General features: G+C 40.4%; 1 pseudogene; it reads left to right on the plus strand.

The window, feature by feature from the left end:
* LOC115412075 (obscurin-like protein 1) overlaps positions 1-24,617 on the plus strand; it is a 57,485-nt pseudogene that overhangs the window by 17,706 nt on the left and 15,162 nt on the right.

A 24,617-nucleotide genomic window follows, 5' to 3' on the forward strand; every position in this document is an offset into this window, starting at 1 on the left:
AAAATAAAAGAAGATTCATGGATGAAAATAATAGGCAGGACATTTAATGTTGATGCTCATCTGATTTGACCGTGGTCGATCCACAGGCGGTTTGTTTTTTTAACAGTGAGTTTCACCTGTTTCCATCCGCCCACAGACGGCACTGAGCACAGACTAGAGATTTAAGGATGTAGAGTGTTTTAGCCAAAAATAAAGCCATTAAAGTGAGTTACTGTGGAGACAGTGGGTTTAAACAGGGGTCAGTCATGGTACTCAGGAAAAGTCTGGAAAAAGTGGACCTGTACAGGACTCTGGTACTGACCCTGTATTGGACTCTGGTACTGACCCTGCAGGACTCTGGTTCTGACCCCCTGTGCAGGACTCCGGTACTGACCCTGTACTGGACTCTGGTACTGACCCTGTACTGGACTCTGCTATGACCCCATACTGGACTCTGATACTGACCCTGCACTGGACCCTGGTACTGACCCCGTGCAGGACTCTGGTACTGACCCTGTACTGGATTCTGGTACTGACCCTGTACTGGACTCTGGTACTGACCCTGTACTGGACTCTGCTATTGACCCCATACTGGACTCTGGTACTGACCCTGCACTGGACCCTGGTACTTACCCCATACTGGACTCTGATACTGACCCTGTACTGGACTCTGCTATTGACCCATACTGGACTCTGGTACTGACCCTGCACTGGACCCTGGTACTGACCCCGTGCAGGACTCTGGTACTGACCCTGTACTGGATTCTGGTACTGACCCTGTACTGGACTCTGGTACTGACCCTGTACTGGACTCTGCTATTGACCCCATACTGGACTCTGGTACTGACCCTGCACTGGACCATGGTACTTACCCCATACTGGACTCTGGTACTGAGCCTGTACTGGACTCTGCTATTGACCCCATACTGGACTCTGATACTGACCCTGCACTGGACCCTGGTACTTACCCCATACTGGACTCTGATACTGACCCTGTACTGGACCCTGGTAGTGACCCCGTGCAGGACCTGGTACTGACCCTGTACTGGATTCTGGTACTGACCCTGTACTGGACTCTGGTACTGACCCCTGCAGGACTCTGGTTCTGACCTCCCTGTGCAGGACTCTGCTATTGACCCCATACTGGACTCTGATACTGACCCTGTACTGGACCCTGGTACTGACCCCATGCAGGACTCTGGTACTGACCCTGTACTGGATTCTGGTACTGACCCTGTACTGGACTCTGGTACTGACCCTGTACTGGACTCTGGTACAGACCCCTGCAGGACTCTGGTTCTGACCTCCCTGTGCAGGACTCTGGTACTGACCCTGTACTGGACTCTGGTACTGACCCCTGCAGGACTCTGGTTCTGACCTCCCTGTGCAGGACTCTGGTACTGACCCTGTACTGGACTCTGGTACTGACCCTGTACTGGACTCTGCTATTGACCCCATACTGGACTCTGGTACTGACCCTGCACTGGACCCTGGTACTGACCCGTGCAGGACTCTGGTACTGACCCTGTACTGGACTCTGGTACTGACCCTGTACTGGACTCTGCTATTGACCCCATACTGGACTCTGGTACTGACCCTGCACTGGACCCTGGTACTTACCCCATACTGGACTCTGGTACTGACCCTGTACTGGACTCTGCTATTGACCCCATACTGGACTCTGGTACTGACCCTGCACTGGACCCTGGTACTTACCCCATACTGGACTCTGATACTGACCCTGTACTGGACCCTGGTACTGACCCCGTGCAGGACTCTGGTACTGACCCTGTACTGGACTCTGGTACTGAGCCTGTACTGGACTCTGGTACTGACCCTGCAGGACTCTGGTTCTGACCTCCCTGTGCAGGACTCTGCTATTGACCCATACTGGACTCTGGTACTAACCCAGCACTGGACCCTGGTACTTACCCCATACTGGACTCTGATACTGACCCTGTACTGGACCCTGGTACTGACCCCATGCAGGACTCTGGTACTGACCCTGTACTGGATTCTGGTACTGACCCTGTACTGGACTCTGGTACTGACCCTGTACTGGACTCTGGTACTGACCCCTGCAGGACTCTGGTTCTGACCTCCCTGTGCAGGACTCTGGTACTGACCTGTACTGGACTCTGGTACTGACCCCTGCAGGACTCTGGTTCTGACCTCCCTGTGCAGGACTCCGGTACTGACCCTGTACTGGACTCTGGTACTGACCCTGTACTGGACTCTGCTATTGACCCCATACTGGACTCTGGTACTGACCCTGCACTGGACCCTGGTACTGACCCCGTGCAGGACTCTGGTACTGACCTTGTACTGGATTCTGGTACTGACCCTGTACTGGACTCTGGTACTGACCCCTGCAGGACTCTGGTTCTGACCTCCCTGTGCAGGACTCTGGTACTGACCCTGTACTGGACTCTGGTACTGACCCGTGCAGGACTCTGGTACTGACCCCGTGCAGGACTCTGGTTCTGACCTCCTGTGCAGGACTCTGGTACTGACCCTGTACTGGACTCTGGTACTGACCCTGTACTGGACTCTGGTACTGACCCCGTGCAGGACTCTAGTACTGACCCCGTGCAGGACTCTGGTACTGACCCCGTGCAGGACTCTGGTACTGACCCTGTACTGGACTCTGGTACTGACCCCGTGCAGGACTCTGGTACTGACCCCGTGCAGGACTCTGGTTCTGACCTCCCTGTGCAGGACTCTGGTACTGACCCTGTACTGGACTCTGGTACTGACCCGTGCAGGACTCTAGTACTGACCCCGTGCAGGACTCTGGTACTGACCCTGTACTGGACTCTGGTACTGACTTCGTGCAGGACTCTGGTTCTGACCCTGTCCTCCTTCTCTCCTCCACTGATTTTCCGTCTGAATCGTGGTATTTTACTGTCACATCCGTTAGTTTGAAAAAGTACCGAGTCTATTCTGAGAATGTAAGGAGTAGAAGGTATAGATATTTATGCAAAAATGTAGGGGAGTAAAGGTAAAAAGTTACCAGAAAAATAAATACTCAAGTAAAGTACAGATACCTAAAAAATCTACTTAAGTACAGTAACAAGTACTTATACTTTGTTACTTCCCACCTCTGTTTCTTTTAAAACTCTTTGTCTTAGCTTGTTGTAACATCCATCAACATCTGTTTCTTTTTTTTTGTTCATGTGACTCTAGTTGCACAGAAAGGTCTTTCCATTGCAGTTTTGCACAATACACCGATTTCGCCACGCCTGAAAAACCACCTTTTGCAAATGCAAAAACTTTTCATTGAAAAATGAGAGTTTTGCTGAAATTGTCATTTTTCCATTAGGCAAATTTTTATGCGTAAGTTATATTCACACAATTTGAGGGTCAGTAGAAAAGCAACTACAGTAGTTAAAATGTGTTTGGTTGCTGACGTTAGCTGTTGTCTAACCATTTCAAACGTTGTTTTACGTACATTTTTACATACGTTCAGATCTGATTTCTGCAGTGGCCCAGAGGTGCAACAGCCCAAAGAATTATCCACGATAAGAAAAAAAAAGAGAACAGCCCAAAAAAAATCCATATAAGAAAAAAAAAGAGAACAAGGTCTGTGGCTGTTCTCTTTTTTTTCTTATAGCAGATCACTTTTGGGGCCATTCTCTTTTTTTTCTTATAGTGGATAATTTTTTGGGCTGTTGCACCTCTGGGCCACCATAGCTTTCTCTGTTGTCTTTTTGTTTTCTGTTCAATACCATTTTATTATTTTCCTGTTACATGTGTGATACTATCGTTTTGCCGACATTGCATGGAACCTGTGACATCAGAGGAAAATGGCTGCTGTGTGAATATGATCTGTTAAACTGCATCTCCACGGCAGGAACCTTTCACAGGAACTAGAAATGTTTTAATTTCATCTGCATCTACAGGGTCTAAATGCAGATGAGGGGACTTCATGTACCCTCATAAGTCACCCTTTTAGAGGCTAGGCCTGTCTGAGTTCAGAAACTTCGGGGGGTTAGGCTTGCAGTGCTAGAGATTTCTAAATGGTCAATATTCAAGCATTTTACGTAACCCTGACTCCAAAAAAAGTTGGGATATTGTGTCAAATGGGAATAATAAAAATTTTAGACATCATAAACCCATGTTTTATTCATGATTGAATATTAGAGTACAAAACATATCCAATGATTAAAGTGAGACAGTGAAATTTTGAATTTGATGGCAGCAACATGTTTCCAAAATATTAGCATAGTGCCATATTAACATTCGATAACATCTGGGGCCTGAGACGACCTGCTGTTGGACTTTTTGGACAGGAATGTGGTCCCATTCATGTCTTACATAGGATTCTATCTGCTCAACACCAATGGATCGTATTTATTGTACTTGTCCTTTCCATTGATGACAACTTAGCACTTTTGTTGCTAGATTTAGCAACTTTTCAGCTGCCAGCAATCAAGGTTAATATCATTAACGAAAACTAATGAAATGACGAAAACTAGAATGGAAAAAACATTTTTGTTAACTGAAATAAATAAAAACTCATTAAGAGAAAAAAAAAAGATAAGTAACTGAAACTATATTGTGTGTTTACAAAACTAACTAAAATATATAAAAAATTATGGATAAAATTCCCTTCATTTTCGTCTTTGTCAACATCGAATTAATACGAAAATTATTTATTTCGCTCTAACAATTTTAGCTAGCGGCATGTGCTCAGCCAGTCTTCTTAAGTATGTGTGAGCTTGTGGGTTTGCATATTATGTGTGTGTGTGTGTGTGTGTGCGGGTGAGTGGGTGGGTGAGGGTGGGGGGCGGTACTGATTTTTAAACTGATATGTAAAGCACTTTGTGCTACAGTTTTTAATGTATGAAAAGTGCTATATAAATAAAGATCATTATTATTATTATACAGTCCGTCACTTGTCGTTTAGCGTCATCTTGTCATCCCCACTCTACCTGGAAACATGGAGACTAAAGTTGGGAGAAAGCAGCAGAGTCCCGTCTGGGATTTATTTGAATATGACAGCGACGAAGACAAAAAATGACAAAACTGAAATTAATACTAAAACTAAACTAAAACTAAACATTTATAAAAAAAAATTAAAACTAATAAAAACTAGCAAACCTGCTCTAAAAATGAATTAAAACTAACTGAATAAGAGAAAAAAAAGTCAAAACTAAATAAAACTAAACTATAATGAAAAATCCAAAACTATTATTACCTTGCCATCAACAAGCATCTGCAACAATTTCAGCAACTTTTAAAAATAGTTTTGTAAACTTTTATCACCTTTTCAAAAGGTGGGATCACCATCTCACCTTTTTTTCTGGGATCTGTGTAAAATTTTCTTGTGATGACAGTGATTTTAATTAGAATGGTTTTAATCTAGTGTCGTATGAAGATAACGGACATCCAATATTGATTTCCAGTCTTGTCCCTCGTGCACAGAGATTTCTTTAGAATCTCCAACTTTCCATGCTATATTTCATACCACAGAAAATGGATTATTCAAAGTTTAGAGGAATTTACATAGAAGAACATTATTCAGAAATTGTTTCCCAATTTTTAGATGCAGTTTTTACGGTGAACCTCTGCTCTATTTCCAACCTGACTCACCAGAGTAGCTGCTGAATGGAACTTCAGCTGTTCCTTTTTAGTGCTACTTCAATTTCCAGCCTTTTGTTGTCCTTGTCCAAATTACTTGGAGACCGAATATTTGTCCAAATTATCTGAATTATATGTTGCTGCCTTCAAAATAATCTTTTTTTTTTTTTTTTTAATCTTTTTTCTCAGTTTAAATCTTTGATTTGTTTTACCTATTGTGTATTAAATATGGGTTTATGAGATTTGAAAATGATTGCCATCGTCCATTTCCACTGAGCTTCTTAATTGTGTCTGCAAACTTATTATCTTATTATGTTGGTGGGCCTTTTAGACCACAGTGAAAACACACTGTGACGGAGCCATTTAGTTCTTGGAATGTAAATGAAGTTTTATTTTTGCTCTGACTTGGAGTTACTTCACAATGTGGTTGATGTCAGACACATAGTATGACTACATATTGTTAGACTCATAGTATAATTAACTCATACGCAAATGGACCAAAGTCTGTGGACCCGTTGAATCCAGGTGTTTCTTTTCTAACAGGGGTCTGGGATCCAAAACAATAATGACTAATGTCAGAATATAGTTTTATATTATGGGATAAATATCATTGCATTGGTTAGTTTGGGTTAAATTGCTATATTTGTTTCCAAAATGCCTCAGAAATCGTTTGGACTTCATTCTCTCTACATTGACTTTTTTTTTTTTTTTTTTTTTTTTAATCCAGGACTCTTCTCTTCCTCTAAATTTCTATAATATTTTTCCTGCTCTGACTGTAAATATAATTTTCTTCTACATCTAACCATCTACTTTCATCACATCTGACTGAGGAAGAAAAATCTACCATTATCCTGCAGTGAAATATTGATGTTTCTAAACTATATGGACATAAATATGTGGACACATCATGACACCATTTTTGTTTTTTATACTTCTAATTTATTATGTGTAGTGTGTTTGCTCTTGTATTCTATGTTTATCTATCTATCTATCTATCTATCTATCTATCTCTATCTAATCTATCTATCTATCTATCTATCTATCTATCTATCTATCTCTCTGACATAGAAACATCAATATTAATAATCAATAGGATATTTATATAAAACTATATTCTGACATTAGTCATTATTGTTTTGGATCCCAGACCCCTGTTAGAAAAGAAACACCTGGATTCAACGGTTCCACAGACTTCGGTCCATTTGCGTATGAGTTATTTGTGTATGAATGAGCTAACGATAAAGAAATTAGTGAAATGAAATTTTTTTAAAAATGACATGATGCTGGTATTTAGTAATTCCTTGTATTACTTTTTAGAGCAACAGGTGTTGTTCACCAAGAAAATGACTCCAGTGACAGCTGAGGAGTACAGTGAGGTGACTCTAGAGGTAGAAGTGAGTGTGGATTCAGGAGAAGTTCAATGGATGAGACAAGGGGTGCTAATCCACCCTGGAGCCAAGTATTCCCTGAAACACCAGGGTCGAAAACACAGTGTCACCATCCACAGCCTGGGCCTGTCCGACCGGGGCACCTACAGCTGCGAGACCTCCATGACCGCACGCAAGCGCCGCTCGCAGTGGAACGTGAGTGTGCACGTGTTCTCACTATGCACTGTTGTTGTTTGTTTACTGCCGTTGCTGATGACTCCACCTCTAGCGTGGCCTCAGTCACTTTGCTGCTTGTGAAAGCAAGCTGACTTAACTGAGTAGGAGTAATTTGAGTGACTGGGGACCAAGGGGTGGCACTTGTACTGCAACATGATGGCAACCAACAGGTGATTGCCCTCCAGCCCGCACTGACATTCAGGCAAGGCTTTCTCTGTATTGATATAGAATCAATGATCATTTCATTATCTGTGTCTAATTCAAATGACATTTTAACAGAATAAATGCAATTTAACGCAATTCTTTCTAGGCAAAATAAATGTCCTCAAACTCTTTCTAGAACAGGCCAGGCTTGACACACAATAAAAAACATGGCGTCTTGTAGTGATTAAGCTGTACTTCTGCTTGTTTTTCTTGGTGCACGCTTCTTATATTTCGTCATCTTGATACCCTAGCTGGTGGGTGAATTAAGGGCTGTTCTTTCGACACTAGTGTGAGTGGGAAGGGGAAAGTCAGAACTTCAGGCTGCTGTTGGCACCTCCTATGAATTTGGATCTTCTCTCATTGCATCTAAATTTACACACTGGCCTTCAAACCTAAGGTTGTTGTCATCAGGTCTCCAAAATAAACACTCCTTTTTTTTCCACGGGGAATGCTTGTCTGTGTTAGAATAAGTGAAAAATGTTGGCAGTTTCAGTGGCGGCTTTTGTGTAAAGCCTTGTACTTAAATTACTAAATATCGGTTTGTCAGTGTGTGTGCCAGCGTGCATTGTTTGCTGCTGTGAACTGATGAGACTCCAAGCCGGGTCCATATTGGAGAATGGTCTGCTGAAGGGGTCATGAAAATGCTTGTTCCTGGAGCCTATGTTTAGACACACAAATGATTGATCATCGTTTTCAGGTAACTGAAATGTACTAATCTGATGACGTTCAGCCTTTTCATGGAACTGGAGCACTAAGCTTCGTTTAGCATTAGGGTGCTCAGGTAACCCACTTTATGAGGGACTGCATCACATCAGGATCCTTTGTCCCACTACCCACATACGGAGGCATTCTGACTCTGAAGGGAAGGTGTCCAACATCTGCCACAGAACATCGAATTTATTCCATTAGTTAATGTGAATATTAGCAACAATTTTGTGGATTTGTAATAAATGTTGAGAAGTGGACAATAAAGAAAAAGTATTAAAAACAACAATTTTTAAGACACTAAACACTCTGCAGCAGGGCTGTCAAACTCATTTTCTTTCAGGGGCCACATTCACCCGATTTGATCTCCAGTGGGTTGGACCAGTGAAATACTAGCATAATAACCTATAAATAATGACAACTCAAAACTTTTGTCTTTGTTTTAGTGCAAAAAACCCCCCATTAAATTATGAAAATACTTACTTTTATAAACTATCCAAACAAAAAAGATGTGAATAACCTGAAAAAATAGAAATTTCTTCAGAAAAATAAGTGCAATTTTAACAACATTATGCCTCAACATCTCATTTCTACATGTGCATTATGGATCAGATCTACAAAGACACTAAACACTTAGTAACAGGCAGAAAATTTTAAAATTGTGCTCATTTTCTTTAGACATTTCAGGTTGTTCATATTTGTTCAGTTTATTCACATGTTCTTGTTACAGGATAGTTTGTAAATGTAAATATTTTCTGCAGTAAAACAACGACAAAAATTTGAAGTTGTCATTATTTATAAGCATAATGGAATATTATTTTTTTCACATCAAACCAAAAAAAACACAGTCATTATTTTGTAGGTTTTTCTGCTGTTATTATTTTACTTTAGATATTGGTCTGTATGTGGAACCTGAATTAAAATGAGTTCCACAGCCTTGACTGTGGAATTTTTGCACTTCGCAAATTCATCCCAGGGGCCGGATTGGAACCTTTGGTCCCTGGGCCGCATGTTTAAGAGCCCTGTTCTATAGTAATGTTGAAGCCTGTGGTTGGTTTACTGCATATTTAGTTTGTGTAATTCATTTAATACAGTGTTGGTCAAACTGTGGGGTGGGCGTCCTAGGGGGGGCGTGAAGTCTTCCCAGGGGGGTCTTGGGTTCACTCCTGGTGTTTTTTTGTTCTTCAGGTTAGAACATGTATCAGGTGGAACTAATGTTTGATGGTTGGAGCACCCTGGACTCATTTTATGGACGGACACCAACCAATCTACTGCCATGGTGATCTGTCACTAGACTAGACAAAGAGTTTAGGTTTGGAGAATGGACAAGGACTGGACACATGGACACATGTTTGTGTTTTGGACCAGTTTGGACGTTAATGTTCTCAGATGTCCAATGGAAACGGGCTCACTGACCTACTGATGTTGGTCACATGTTCATCTGTGGAACCAACATGTGTTTGTTGGTCTAAAAAAAGGAACTTTATTGTAATAGCTGTAAGATAATTGTGCATTTCCTATTCTTATTTGGAAAAATGCTGTCTCAGAGAAGTCTGGTTGAGTTTATTAGTTTTGTTCAAAGAAAAATCTAAGTTATTTTTAATTTGAACAGAAATTATTCAAGGAAAAGCATAAAGTATTGTTACAATATTGATGTTTCTTTCAGTAAAAGTTCTAATTGCACCACTGTTCCAGTGTTGTTGGGGTTGAGGGGGGCCTAAAGATTTATGGCCCTCCAAAGGGGGGCCACAGAAAAAGACTGAGATCCACTGATTTAATGTGTATATCAAATGCAGTTCCTATTAAAGGTGCAGGAGACTTTCGTGACCAGGGAAACTGTCAGTCTTCTTTTCCCTTCCTTCGTTCGTTCCTCCTTCGTTCGTTCCTTCCTTCGTTCTTCCTTCCTTCGTTCCTTCCTTCCTTCCTCCCTCCCTTCCTTCCTCCCTTCCTCCTTTCCTTCCTTCCTTCCTTCCTCCCCCCTCCCTCCCTCCCTTCCTTAATTCCTTCCTTCCTCCTCCCTCCCTCGCTCCCTCCCTCCCTTCCTTCCTTCCTTCCTTCCTTCCTTCCTTCCTCACTCTAAAATGGGTTGCTTTTGACTGTGAATTGTATGAAATCTCTTTTGATACATGAAAAAATATCCTCTAAGCTTCAACTAAATGCTGAAAATGACAAGTTTTGACAGACACTTTTCTTTTTATATGACTTCTTTTGTATTTAGTTATTTTAATACCATGGCTTGCGTCCCCTTATGCAAACATTCTAGCAGATCAACTTCTCGGCCTCCACTTTACACCGGTACTGTTGCTGTGATCCTTCATCCTGCGTAACAGACTCAGTCCCAATAGTTTTTTAGGTGTATGTCCCACTGGTGTGGGATAGGGGTGGCTATGCAACACTAAACCTACACTACCTCAGTTCAAACATGGCTGAAATGTAACCTTAATCCTATCCCTGTGGGGGTCAGTGAGGACCTTGTGGATGGTGAGAGGTAGGGATGTAACGATTACCAGTATAATGATAAACCACGGTAAAAATTGCCGACGGTTAGTATTACCATTTAAATTCTAATTATCATGATAACTGTGTTCGATGACTGCACTTTGAAAATCACGGTGATGCTCATTTCCCGGAGAAGCAGCAATCTGATGACTGACCTCCAGAGGAACTGGACCATACGCCACTGTTGTGGTTTGTCTGTCACTCACCAGGACTGAACCACTGACCAGTCTGGATCAGATCAGCCTAACATGTTTTAACCCTTTCATGCATGAATTAGGAGAACCTTAATCCAGATTTTTTTTCCTGAGTGTTTTTATTCCTCTTTAGGCATGAAAAAAAACATGCCGAAAGAAAATTTTTTTATGAACCTATTTCATGGAGTTGCAAAAATGTCCACTCAGCTGGACACCATGCGTTAAATTTTTGAAGCAAAGAAACATGTATTTACTGATATATTGTGTGAAAACTATGAAATAAAAACATTTTTAATGCTTATTGTAGGTAATTCATTTATCAGACAGGAGTAGTTGTTTGTTTACTTGCTTTAATAGTTTCTCTGATAAATGACTTATCTACAAAAATTATCTGTGGAAGACAGTATGAACATTTAACAGACATTTTTAATGCTGCTAATCTGAAGTTTTATCACATTTTAACATGTTAATACCAGTCATTACTCACTTCATGGAGATAATAGGCAAAAAAATAAAAAAATAAAAAAAATTGTTTTTTCACTAATTGTTAGGTGGTTTTTGGGTCATTTGGGTGGTTTTAAGGTGGTTTTGGGTAATTTTGGGTGATTATTAGGTGGTTTTTATGTGGTTTTTGGGTAATTTTTGGGTGATTATTAGGTGGTTTTTATGTGGGTTTTGGGTAATTTTTTTTCGTGATTATTAGGTGGTTTTTATGTGGTTTTTGGGTAATTTTTGGGTTATTTTTAGGTGGTTTTTGTGTGATTTTGGTGGTTGTTAGGTGGTTTTTGGCTAATTTTTGTGTGATTTTTAGGTGGTTTTTGCAGGATTTTTAGGTGGTGTTTATGTGGTTTTTCGCTGGTTTTGGGTAATTTTTGGGTGGTTTTTAGCTGGTTTTTGAGTAATTTTAAGGTGGTTTTGGGTAATTTTTGGGTAATTTTTGGGTGTTTTTTGAGTAATTTTTAGGTGGTTTTAGGGTCATTTTTGGGTGAATTTGGTGATTTTTGAATAGTAACTTATCATTTGTACATGAAAAAAAAGACAACTTTTAAAAAACAAACAAACTGTTAATTACAGACTTATAACAATAACACGCACTTGATTTACACTTAAACATGTTACTCTAGATCAGGTTTACTGAGAACAGCATAGTTACAGTAATGTAATGAATGTCAGTGTATGTGATGATGCATAAGTGTACACTGTGTTGGCTGATATGGAACTAAAACAACAAAATCCATGAATATATGAGAACAGCTGTAGAATAACTGTCCACTGTAGTGAGCACTATGCATGAAAGGGTTAAAATCCTCATTCTTTCAGAATATTTACATTTGTTCATTGAACAGTTCAGGAAAATATGATTGTGTTTCACTGTCTGTTTGTGTGTACAATAGTGTATATATGTGACATTGAATAATTTGATCTGGAAAATGTTCAATCCAGCTCCATTATGACCTGTCCAACTACTTTTTTTCCCACTCAAAAAACCACTCAGGAATCAATAGGAGAACTGATAAGGAATTGGATCGGTAAACAGAATCCACAGTGGCATTGATATGATAAAATCCTATTAATTTCCACCCCTGGTGCAGATATCTCTTCTGTCCATAAGGTGCTATCTTTAATGCACATTTGTGTGTTTGATGTTGACATGTTAATATTTTAATGTTTCTGCCAACAGAAAGTACATTGTGTGTGTTATTTTTTTGTTTTTGTTTTGTTTTTTTTTTGTTTTTTTCAAAATACAACTTGGTTGCATTATTTCAGTGTGTGTATAAGTAGTTTTTGAACATTTTGAACACATTACAACAATACCGTGATAATAATGATAATCGTGATAATTTTGGTCACAATAACCGTGATATGAAATTTTCATATTGTTACATCCCTAGTGAGAGGTTAACATAAATAACTATAACAGTATAGACAGTGAATGGTACAAAAACATAGTCCAATAGTTATTACACCGTCCTCGAAGTCCCATCCTGCTGTTTAATATTTCCTCTTACACTTCTGTAATTTTTCTTACAGCTCGAAAAATCACAATCAGAGAGGGCTGAGCGACATAAGAACCATTGAGAGAGAAACGGCCTCTTTTGAGGTGGAACTGTCCCATCCAGACGTCCCAGGCTCATGGATGAGAAACGGAATCCAGCTCAAACCCACAAGTCACTTCGTATGAGCGCCAAAGCAAAGTCCACAGCCTCACCATCTCCAACCTGACAGTGGAAGACACCGGCACCTTTGTGTTCAGCGTAGAGAACCTCAAGACATCTGCACGACTTGTAGTGAAGGGTACGTCATTTTGAAAAAGTCGTAGATGATTGTACAGATAGTGTTTAGCATCCTAAATAGCAGCCTCATCCTGGGGTTAACCCTTAAAGAGCCAAAACCATCTACTGAAAACTGTCAACTGTTTAATACCTGTTGGTCCATTCTATCAATCAGATATGACCCATTTGGACAATCAGAGGCTCTGTAGTTACCATGGAAACACCGTCATCTTCTACAACATTGATCCACCAGTAAAACCCATGGAGTTGGATCAGTGACAGTGGATGGAGATGCTTGTTTTCATGTTCAGTTAATGAGAGATTTTGTCAGAAAAGTACATTTTTCCTCATTCTCTTGTTTTCTAGTTTGATGTAATAACCTTTGAATTTACTCTGAGCTTTTACAAACATCTACATGACCATTACGTAAAGTGTTATGATTGTTGCCGTAGACGTGTATCCATTGGAGTGCAAGGTCCTAGCTTCTGTAGCCAAAACATCTTCTCCAGTGAACAGAACTGACCCTGAATCTTATCAGTAGTGACGTCCATGAGCTTACTGGGAGGCAAACTTCATCAGTAGAGAGATACATGAGGTTACTGTGACATTTTAGAGCAGCTCAGAGCAAGACTGTATTTATTCCAGAATTATTCTTCAGCGACCCACTTTTGGGTTGCGACCCACCAGTTGAGAATCACTATCTTAAACAACCATCAGTTTGTTAAAGAGCAAAAAGACTAGACCAGGGCTCTCAAACTCATTTTCTTTCAGGGGTCACATTCAGCCCAATTTAATCTCCAGTGGGCCGGACCAGTAAAATAATAGCATAATAACCTACAAATAATGACAACTCCAAATTTTTGTCTTTGTTTTAGTGCAAAAAACCCCCCACGAAATTATGAAAATATTTACTTTTATAAACTATCCAAACAAAAAAGAAATGAATAATCTGAAAAAACTGAAATTTTTTAAAGAAAAATAAGTGCACTTTTAACAATATTATACTTCAACTTATCCTTTATACATGTGCATTATGAATTGGATCTACAAAGACACTAAACACTTAGTAACAGGCAGAAAATTGTTAAAATTGTGCTTAATTTTCTTTAGACATTTCAGGTTGTTCATATTTGTTCAGATTATTCACATTTTATTGTAACAGGATAATTTGTAAATGTTAATATTTTCATAATTTAATGTTATTTTTTGCACTAAAATAAAGACAAATATTTGAAGTTGTCATTATTTATAGGCATATAGTGTAATATTATTTTTTTCACATCAAACCGAAAAGAAAATATACAGTCATCATTTTTTGTAAGTTATTATGCTGTTATTTTACTGTAGATCATATTGGTCTGTATGTGGAACCTGAACTAAAATGAGTTCCACAGCCTTGACCCTTTTTGCACTTTGCAAATTCATCCCAGGGGCCCCATTGGAACCTTTGGTGAGCCACATTTGGCCCCCGGGCCGCATGCTTGAGACCCCTGGACTAGACAATCCCAGGATCCATTGGATTCATCCAGTTTATGAAAAGGAGCACGAGGCTTCACTTTCACACATGGGTTAGACCTTGTGTTCCACAGTTCCAGTCTGGACTCCACTGAGAATCTATGGGATGTGATGGAGAACAGTATTAACAATGATCGGATAAAAATGTGGATGAAGATGTGGATGAAAATAAATGCTGACATTTGTTGTGGCATATTATAAGCATTGCATGAAATCAGCGCTGCCTCAGGGAATGAGTCCAACAAACTAAACCAAAGTCAGTCCAGGGAAATATTGTGTACGGGAGTTTTTTTGGACAGGCAGTTTATATAGTAAAAAAACCTGAAACTAAACAATATATATCACTCTCTTCAGACTCCACCAAATTCCCAAAATAACATATTTAATAACAATTTCCGGTCTATAATCCTCTACTTTTTCCACATGCTGTGAACCCGTGGCTCAAACATGATGCTGCTAATTTATGTTTTCTGGGCTAACGATCGATCGGGCTGTCAAAGAAAAATAGAGCTGCTGCACGTAAGCTTGGCATCAATGAATCGATGGTGGGACATTGGAGACGGTGGGTGTGGCTTAGTCAGGTGTGGCCAAATAGTCCGGAAAGTACGGTACATAAATTAACCAGTTACAGCTTTAAAATGTGGCTTTTTCCTAAGAGTTCCTGTATCTGTTCGTGGTAGATTAACCCTTAAAGACCCAAACAGCCACTGGCGACCAAAAGCATCTATTGATCCATTCATCCTATTAATTGATACACATAAATAATTGGTGTAAAATACCATTTGTCATCTTTTCATGGTCACCAGATATGACCCATGTGGAGTTCACAGGCTCCATAGTTACCATGGAAACACGTCATCATCACTTCAACTTGACAGACATCAACACTTTGCTTGTTTTGATATAATAACCTTTAAGTTTACTGTGACTTGTCAAGAACATTTACATGATCTGTGAATTAAATATAAGAAAGTGCATGATTTACACTAAGAATGCAAAACAGAAGATAATATTATAATAAATTTTGATAAATCACTTAAAAAAGGTTAAACTCAGACAAGACTGAAGTCGTCTTTGGCCCAAAAAAAACCCGAAGTGTCATCAGTCATCTGGAATCTCATGATTTGAAAACTTAAAATCAGGGTAGACATCTAGAGGTAATAATGGACTCAGACCTAAACTTTGACAGACACATTAAAGCAATACCATCATCAGCCTTTGACCATCTTACAAACACTGGTAGAATCAAAGGTTTAAACCAGACTTAGACAGACGTATCCATGCATTTATCTGGAGCAGGTTAGACTAGCGGAACAACCTTCTCACTGGACTCTCTAAATCTGCTGTAAGACAGCTGCAGAACATCCAGAACGCTGCTGCTCAGGTCCAGACTAGAACCAGGAAGGACCACCATATTAGTCCTGGTCCAGGTCTATGCACTGGCTTCCTCTGGCTCAGAGAATTGACTTTAAAACAGCTCTGCTCCTGTACAAGTCTGTCCATGGTCTAGCACCAAAGCACATCTCTGACATGTTGGTCCCATATGAACCATCTGGGACCCTGAGAACCTCTGGGTCTGGTCTTCTGCTGGTCCCAGAGTCAGGATTAACAGGGTGAAGCTGTGTTTCAGTTCCATGCAGCTAAACTCTGGAACAGTGAGACAGGCTTCAACTCTGACCTCTAACCTTAGAACAACTGAAAGGGTTCTATCTGACCTTTTACTTTATTTTAACTGATTATTATTTATGTTTTATTACCTCCGCCAAGGAGGTTATGTTTTTGCCAGGGTTTGTTTGTTTGTCTGTTTGTCTGTCTGTTAGTGTGCAACATAACTCAAAAAGTTATGGACAGATTTGGATGAAATTTTCAGGGTTTGTTGGAAATGGGATAAGGAAGAAATGATTAAATTTTGGTGGTGATCGGGGGTGGGGTGGGGGGGCCCACGGGGGGGGCCCATTTCCAACAACCCTGAAAATTTCATCAAATCTGTCCATAACTTTTTGAGTTATGTTGCACACTAACGGACAGACAGACAGACAAACAAACAAACAAACCCTGGCAAAAACATAACCTCCTTGGCATGGGGGGGCCCACGGGGGGGGCACTGATCAGCCTTGGCGGAGGTCTGCGCTCTCCGAGTGCTTCTAGTTGATTCTGTTTTAATTGGTGTTTTAAATTGTCTCTTCTCCATTTTGTGAATTACTGTGAATTGCCCTGTGTATCAATTGTACTATACAAATAAATCTGCCTTAAATAGAGAAAATTCATTTGGGAACGGACACAAAATATTGCTGGGTCTTTATTGGTTAAGATAATCAAAAATCATAATTCTCATCAATAATTCATACTAAAATGTTACAAACCACATGCAGTGCCCTGCAGAACCACCCAAACAAACCTTTCCTGATGTTATTTTGTTGTCAGTCCACTCAGAGCAGCCGACAGAGGCGTGATAATAGAGCGGAGTGGTGGCTCTGTTACTGTGGCCTTTATCTGGGATCAGGTTTCAAACATAAAATAGACTAGCATGACTGAATGAAAAGCAATAGCACCATTCAGGCTTTTCTGTCGGTGCTAGTTTAACTTCATGCTGGAAAATAATCCAGTCCACACTGTGTCACTCAGTACACATCAGCCCTTTGAGCTGGGCTTCAAACGCTGGGAAGGACGCCGGATAAAAATGTCATCACATTAGATTAGGCCACATAACTTAACCCTGTCGAGTATTTGATGTTAGAGCAGCGCTTGGTGCTGATCCTTGAGCCTAATGGGTTTTCTGCTCCTTGACCAGAACCCCAGTGACGATTTTCAGAAAACTGGAAGACCAGAAATTCCCAGACGGAGCAATCATCTCTATTGAGTGTGAGCTGTCGAGACACAACGTGGACGTGAAATGGATGAAGGCAAGTGTTTTCTATACAGAGGAAACATATGTATTTTTGTACTTTTCCCCAAATACAATTGTACACAGTACCCAGTGGCAGATCCAGAAATATGGATAGTGTGGTGGTGTGTGGGGGTTGGGGGGGTTGGGGGGGCAGGAGAATGGAATGGTGAGGTCCAGGATGGGAGCCCTAGTGGGGTTCAAGGGGCAAAGCGAAGCAAAATTAACATTATAAATGCTTCAAATCACAATTACTAATGTGACCAGTTTATAAACCAAAGCAAAGACTTGGCTTTAATAAGGTTGGACTCAGTTAGACTTTGAATTCCATTACATTCAAATAATTACCTCTACCAAGGAGGTTATGTTTTTGCCAGGGTTTGTTTGTTTGTCTGTCTGTTTGTCTGTCTGTTAGTGTGCAACATAACTCAAAAAGTTATGGACAGATTTGGATAAATTTTCAGGGTTGTTGGAAATGGGATAAGGAAGAAATGATTAAATTTTGGTGGTGATCGGGGGTGGGGGGGCCCCGGGGGGGGGCGCAGACCACAAATTTCATCCAAATCTGTCCATAACTTTTTGAGTTATGTTGCACACTAACGGACAGACAAACAGACAGACAAACAACAAACAAACCCTGGCAAAAACATAACCTCCTTGGCGTGGGGGGGCCCACGGGGGGGGGCACTGATCAGCCTTGGCGAGGTCTGCGCTCTCTGAGTGCTTCTAGTTTAAATTAGAACCAACAGGATCCAGTAGATGTACAGGCCTGTGTTTGACAACTGTGTATCTGTGTTCAAAGATCTATATCATAATAATGGTGGCTCTCAGAGCGTCTGTGTGTGTTCTGAGAAATTGAGACAATTGAGAAATTGAGATTTGGTTCCTAAAGTTAAGGAATAGTCCCATTTTGGCATTAAATCTTTTTTCTTTAAAATTCCCTTTTTAAGTCACGAGGGACTGATCTAATTCACGTTGCGTCATGTCTCCAGCAACGCAATGCAATTTGAGTACAAAAAAATCCTAGACCGAACACTTGACCGACATAAAGTATTAGACACACTCTGAAGGAAAAAGTTTTCTTTTCACTGAAGCACTTCGAGATTAAAATAATACATTAACACGAAGCATACATTAGTCGGAGATTCTGCTAGCTTTCCATAATACTGGAAGGTCTCAGAGCGTCTGTCTGTCTGTCTGTCTGTCTGTCTGTGGGTCTGTGCAGTGGGAAATGTTCCCACAGCTAGAGGAGTGGATTTAAGCTAGTGTTTCATATTCAGTCCATGCAGTTCAGTAAGTAAATCAGTAAGTACATCACAGTCTACGATGCAGGAGGCCAGGGTTCGAACCCTGCAAAGAGGAGTATTTATTTTACATGTTCAAATGGGGGGGGACCACTGAGGGTGCAGGTGGGTAAATCTGCCACTGATAGATTAATACATTAGTCTCTATTTTTTTAAACAAATAAGAAAAAGATCAAATATGCTCTTTCTGTCATTGATTATTCTTCTTTGTTTTGCAGAATGGACTTGAGGTGAAGCCAAGTAAAGACCTGCGCATTTATGCGATGGGGAGGAAACGGTTTCTTCAGATCATGAAATGTCGCGTCAGTGATTCGGGCGTGTACACCTGTGATGCTGGAGATGCTACTACGTCTTGTGCTGTGGAGGTTTATGGTAAATTCTACTGTACTACAAAGTATACACAATCAGTTTTGGAAAGAAATGTTATTTGCAGATTCATACGAAACATATCTACTATACAGAAGACTTAAGGCTCCCACTGAGTCAGATGGACTTTGAGCAGTGCGGACTCTGAGTGCACTGTCCACAGATGTTTGAGGTTTCATAGTCATAGTAATTTCACATTTAAAACAGGTCTATATGAAGACTTCCAGCAGAGCAGTCTACTGTGTGACACCGAGTATGCATACACCGAGTCCACGCAGTCATAAAAATTTAGCTTTGTGAGGACACACCCAGCGGATGTCAGCTTTGGGTCCACCTCAAGTACGTGTGGACGTCCGCAGAGTCAAGTACGCCCGACTCTATAGGGGCCTTTAGGACACCCTTAGCTATGTTGTTTTTACACTGTTGTACTGAGCATAATAGTTATTTCTCAGTCTCTTTATTAAAATACAACAAAACTAGGAAAATATTGTGTAGAGTTTTAAAATAACTAGGGATGCACCGATCCAATACCAGTATCGGGCATTGGCTTCGATACTCAGTGTGTGTACTTGTACTCATACTCAGAAAAGTAATCCGATACAACTGCACCGATACCACTTACGGCCGAGTGACATTCCCAGTTCAGTGCAGCAGGTACGAGGAGGAGGAATAATGTGTGGGGATGTGAAGAGTGTGGAGATTTAACGAAATAAATGATGGTGATAAAAGTAACGCTGACTGCAAGTAACTCTAAAGACACAGACGGATACGGACGCAGTGTTCTGTTCGTCCTCTGCGTACATTCCATCCGTTTTCCAGGTGCTGGCGGATGCGTACCCAGACGGAGAATACCAGCGGACCCGTGGAGGTAGAGGATCTGTTGAAAGAGCCACTGTGTGAGTTAGAGAAAAACTACTGACAGATTTAGGACAACTACCCAGGGCTGGGCCGGTTTACATCCTACTGATAATACTATGGGGTACGGAGCGGTGCGGACCGCCACCAGCAGAAGTGAAAACAAAACTTATCTCTCATTTCTCTTTTCTCTTCCTGCTGAAGCTAAGCGTTTAAACCTTACCAGCAAAAATGCTGCAACATTAGCATCACATTAGTGTTACCTCTGTTGTCTACATGTTTGTTATTACTGACTTTCTTCTTTTCAAAAAGCTTTCCTCTTCTTCATGGTATTTGTCCAGTATGGTTAATTCAGAGCGGTGCCCCCTAGTGGATTAATTGACAAACACTCATTCCAACACATTAAATGTCAGTAGCAGCACTTTGTTCCAGTCAGACTAACAATAACGACAATAAAGCACATTTACAAAAGGAACTAAGAACTGGAATGGGATTATTAAGTACTTATATCAGTACTCAGTATCGGCAAGTACTCAAATGTAAGTACTTGTTCTCGTACTCAGTCTGGAAAAAAATGGTATCGGTGCATCCCTAAAAATAACAAATATAGCGTATGTGGCTTCTAAGCAAACAGTCAGTATTTAATGTGATCTCTGTTCTGATGATTAAAAAGTAGCCCGAACAGTAATAAACTTTGGCCAGTGTTGAATGAATCCAGGTGTAAAACACTAGATCCGCTCAGTAAATCTTATAACGCAGAACAGTTCAAGACATGATTGAAGACAGGTCACACTAAAGCTGGATACTTTCTGATATTCATGTGTTTAATACAGTTCAGTTATAACTACAGAGTAACAGAGGTATAACCATCATAGGATCATCCTCATTATCCTCTTGCTGAGCCAACAACCCTGCTTGTGGCCTAAAACTTTTGCACAGTTCTGTATGTTGCTGTTAGTTAATATTTTAGAAGTGTCTCTGTCCACAGTCCAGTGGGACTACCTCTGTCATGTGTGTCTGTCCCTCAGATCCAATCAGTGTCCTGGTTCTGTCCTGTGTAGACTGGTAACCTGTCCCCCTGCTGACACAGTACTGTGGACAGAACCATCACACATGCCATAGACCTATCCAGGTCCAGGAAAAGGATAGGGACCAGTTATTGGATCTTTTGCAGATTCTGAAAGTTTGTCATCCATACATGGATCGTTTCCATAAATATCTGCGTCCAGGTGGAAACGGGAAAACTGGGTTAAACGGTGTAATACGTATGCCACACCTATATGTGGTGCTGTACACAAACACAGACAGAGCCTATGGCAGGATACACTCAAACCACAGAAGAATGCACTGACCTGAGTACAAACACAAACAGAAGAAGAGAGAAGACGACAGCAGGTTTAGTTGTAGTTGTGCTAATAAATGTAGCAGCCCCTGCAGCACAAACACAACTCTGTAATCCGCTGTTGTTATCGGTTGTTCCGTCCTGGGTTTTCTTCTTCTGGTCACATGGTTCTGTAGCATCATCGTTTCCATATGCCAACGCCAGATGTTTCGTCCATGTTCATTTCATCCCGTTCTCTAAAAGTACCGTTTCAGTGCACCGACAACAGTGCTGTCATGTGACCAAAGGCCCAAACCATAGTAAACTATAGCGGATTGACATAATGTGGTTGTGGTGTGTTCGGGGAACTTAAATGATGAGGAAACTAGTAGCTTTTCTACAGAATAAAGACACAGAAAAGTGTTGAGAGAGTTCTTGTTTCCTGTCAGAATTACAATACGCTGAAAGGCAGTTGAGGAATTTTTGCCTAATGATGCCAAGCGCTGCAGCTAAGTTATTCAGTATTCACACCACAAAAATAGTCATAGTAGTACATGTTTCTTACCTTTGGGGGTTTGGGAATTTTTAAATGTTAAATAATCAATTTAGTTGGGTTTGTAGACCCAGCATCATAAAGTAAAAATAAAATCTAAATATCAATGCTGTCAAAGGATTAAAAAATTTAATCAGATTAATCACAGGGTTGCTGTGGATTAATTTTGATTAATCATGATTAAACATCATTCATTTTTAATCTATATTAATCATGTTTCATTTTGTATGAGCAAACAGACTCAAGAAAGAAGTGATATAAATGCACTTAATGTTTTGTCCAAACTGGGTGACACGTTAGCTGAAGTGCTAGCAGAATCCCAGGCTAACGTATGCTTTGGGTTAATGTGGTATTTGAATCTGGAAGTGCTTCGGTGAAAAGAAAACTCCTTCCTGCAGAGTGTTTCTAATACTTTCTGTGGGTTGAACTTGTTTTTTTTGTCCTCATATTTCCATCCAGAGGGCCAATGTTCTGTTTCTGCTCTCCCATCTTTATGGGTTGGTTCTGCTGCTTGTCACTACCGGGTCAACTGAACATTTGTTCATGTGCGTTAATGCTAACTCTACTGGGACAAACTGACCCAAATGTGTTGGAGGATGTTCACAGTCATTCTGCTGTAGATGGGTTCATGGAGTTCACATTTACAATCAGATTCATCATGATAATGGATTAATCTGCATTATCACGTACATTTTGACAGCACTAATATATATAATATATATATATGTATAATTTTTGCAGAATCTGTGTCATTTTTTATATCACTTCTTAAAACGCATTTTTATAGACTTGCCTTCATGTGATGTTGTCTCTTTTTAATGTTTTCAATCTTTTTAATGTTGAATATTTAATTTTACCCTGTTTTGGTTATTCATTTAAATTGATATACATGATGTTGTTTTATTTCACTCCTTCATTTCGCATTGATCTGACACCATCATGTTCTGTTATTTCTGCCCTCTCCACTATGATACATTCAAAGTTAGTCATGTTTTCATCTTTGCTGTACTTACCTCGTTTATTGTGTTGTGTTGTTTCCTCCGCCAAGGAGGTTATGTTTTTGCTGGCGTTGGTTTGTCTGTCTGTCTGTCTGTCTGTCTGTCCGTGTGCAAGATAACTCAAAAAGTTCTAGATGGATTTGGATGAAAATTTCAGGAAATGTTGATACTGCCACATGGAACAAATGATTAAATTTTGGTGGTGATCGGGGGAGGGGGGGAGGCACTGATCTGCCCTGGTGGAGGTCTGCGCTCTCCAAGTGCTTCTCTAGTAATTTTACTGCAGCCTATAGAATTATGTATTGTGTACTAATGTATATAATACGCGATATATAATAACAAATATTTATTGTATACTAATGAGTATAGAAGTAAAGTAATTTCCCTCCATCTTGCCACAGGTGTGGTTCTGCTGACATTGTGATCTTACCATGAAACAAACACTACTTCTGTCACTTCTTATCAGTGTAAGTTGTTGAGAATATCGGAGTATGACCTTTTATGTATTAAAAACATTCTGTGACAGAGCGGGAGCTGCTGGTCCTGCCGGCCTTGAAGACCTGGACATCCAGGAGGACCAGAACGCAGTGTTCGTCTGTGAGATCTCAGCGGAGGATGTACCAGGAGAGTGGTACAAAAACGGAGACAAGATCCAACCGACAAGTACCATCAAGATCCGCCACGAAGGTCAGTTTGAACATCACAGCAGGTTAGGAACCTGTGTACTTTAATAAATGAGATCAAAATATCTACTCTTGTTAACTGTCCTTGTATTCCTGTTAATTGGCTTCTCTGATGTTTCCTCCTTCCTTTTTCTTCCAGGGACCAAACACTTTCTGCTCATGTGCAACGTGCGAGCAGAAGATTCCTGGTGAGATAAGTTTGTCGCCAGAAATGTTGAATCCTGCGCTTACTTAGAGGTGGAAGGTAAGATAATTTTTTTTTTTTTTTTTGTTGTATTATAATGTAGTAATAGCGGGGTGATACTCTGGTACTGAATGGGTAGTAACATAAGAAAACCATGTCATAACTAAAATATTACACGTGCAATAATTCTAGTAATCAGCGATGAAAAGTGGAGGTAAAATGGTGACTGTCATAATATAACTTTCAAATTCCTCCTCCATTCTGTTCCAAACATTCCCTGATGTTCAAGGTAAAAGTTCAATGAAATATTTAATGCTGTGACTTGTTACCTGTAAACACCTATGGTTGTTTCTGTGTAATAATCATGAAGCAAACTTGCAAAAGTGTAAAACGTGTTTCAATATAATGCGAGTACTTAGAATATACACAAGAGGTGAACCAAAAGGAAAAAGACACAGTAATTAAGGTAATTTCATGATATTTCTACAATACTACTGCTGGATTATCAGTCTATTATCATCTTATGATGTTGTTTATTGTGTTACAGTTTATTTTGAATGGATCTGTTATCTGTATCTAGAACATGTTTGTATTCATGAGACTGGGAAATGTCATGTCATGTCACATTTGGTCTCTAACGTATATTTTGAACTTGGTGCCTGTTTACAACCCGAAGGTGAGCATATTACAAAGGACAGCGGAGTCAAAAGAGTGTAATTCAAAAGAACATTTTTATTGTATCCATCCATCCATTCTCTTCCGCTTATCCGGGGCCGGGTCGCGGGGGGTAACAGTCTAAGCAGGGATGCCCAGACTTCCCTCTCCCCAGACACCTCCTCCAGCTCTTCCGGGGGGATCCCGAGGGCGTTCCCAGGCCAGCCGAGAGACATAGTCTCTCCAACGTGTCCTGGGG

Source organism: Sphaeramia orbicularis, chromosome 21 (assembly GCF_902148855.1).
Source record: "Sphaeramia orbicularis chromosome 21, fSphaOr1.1, whole genome shotgun sequence".
Taxonomy (NCBI): Eukaryota; Metazoa; Chordata; class Actinopteri; order Kurtiformes; family Apogonidae; genus Sphaeramia; species Sphaeramia orbicularis.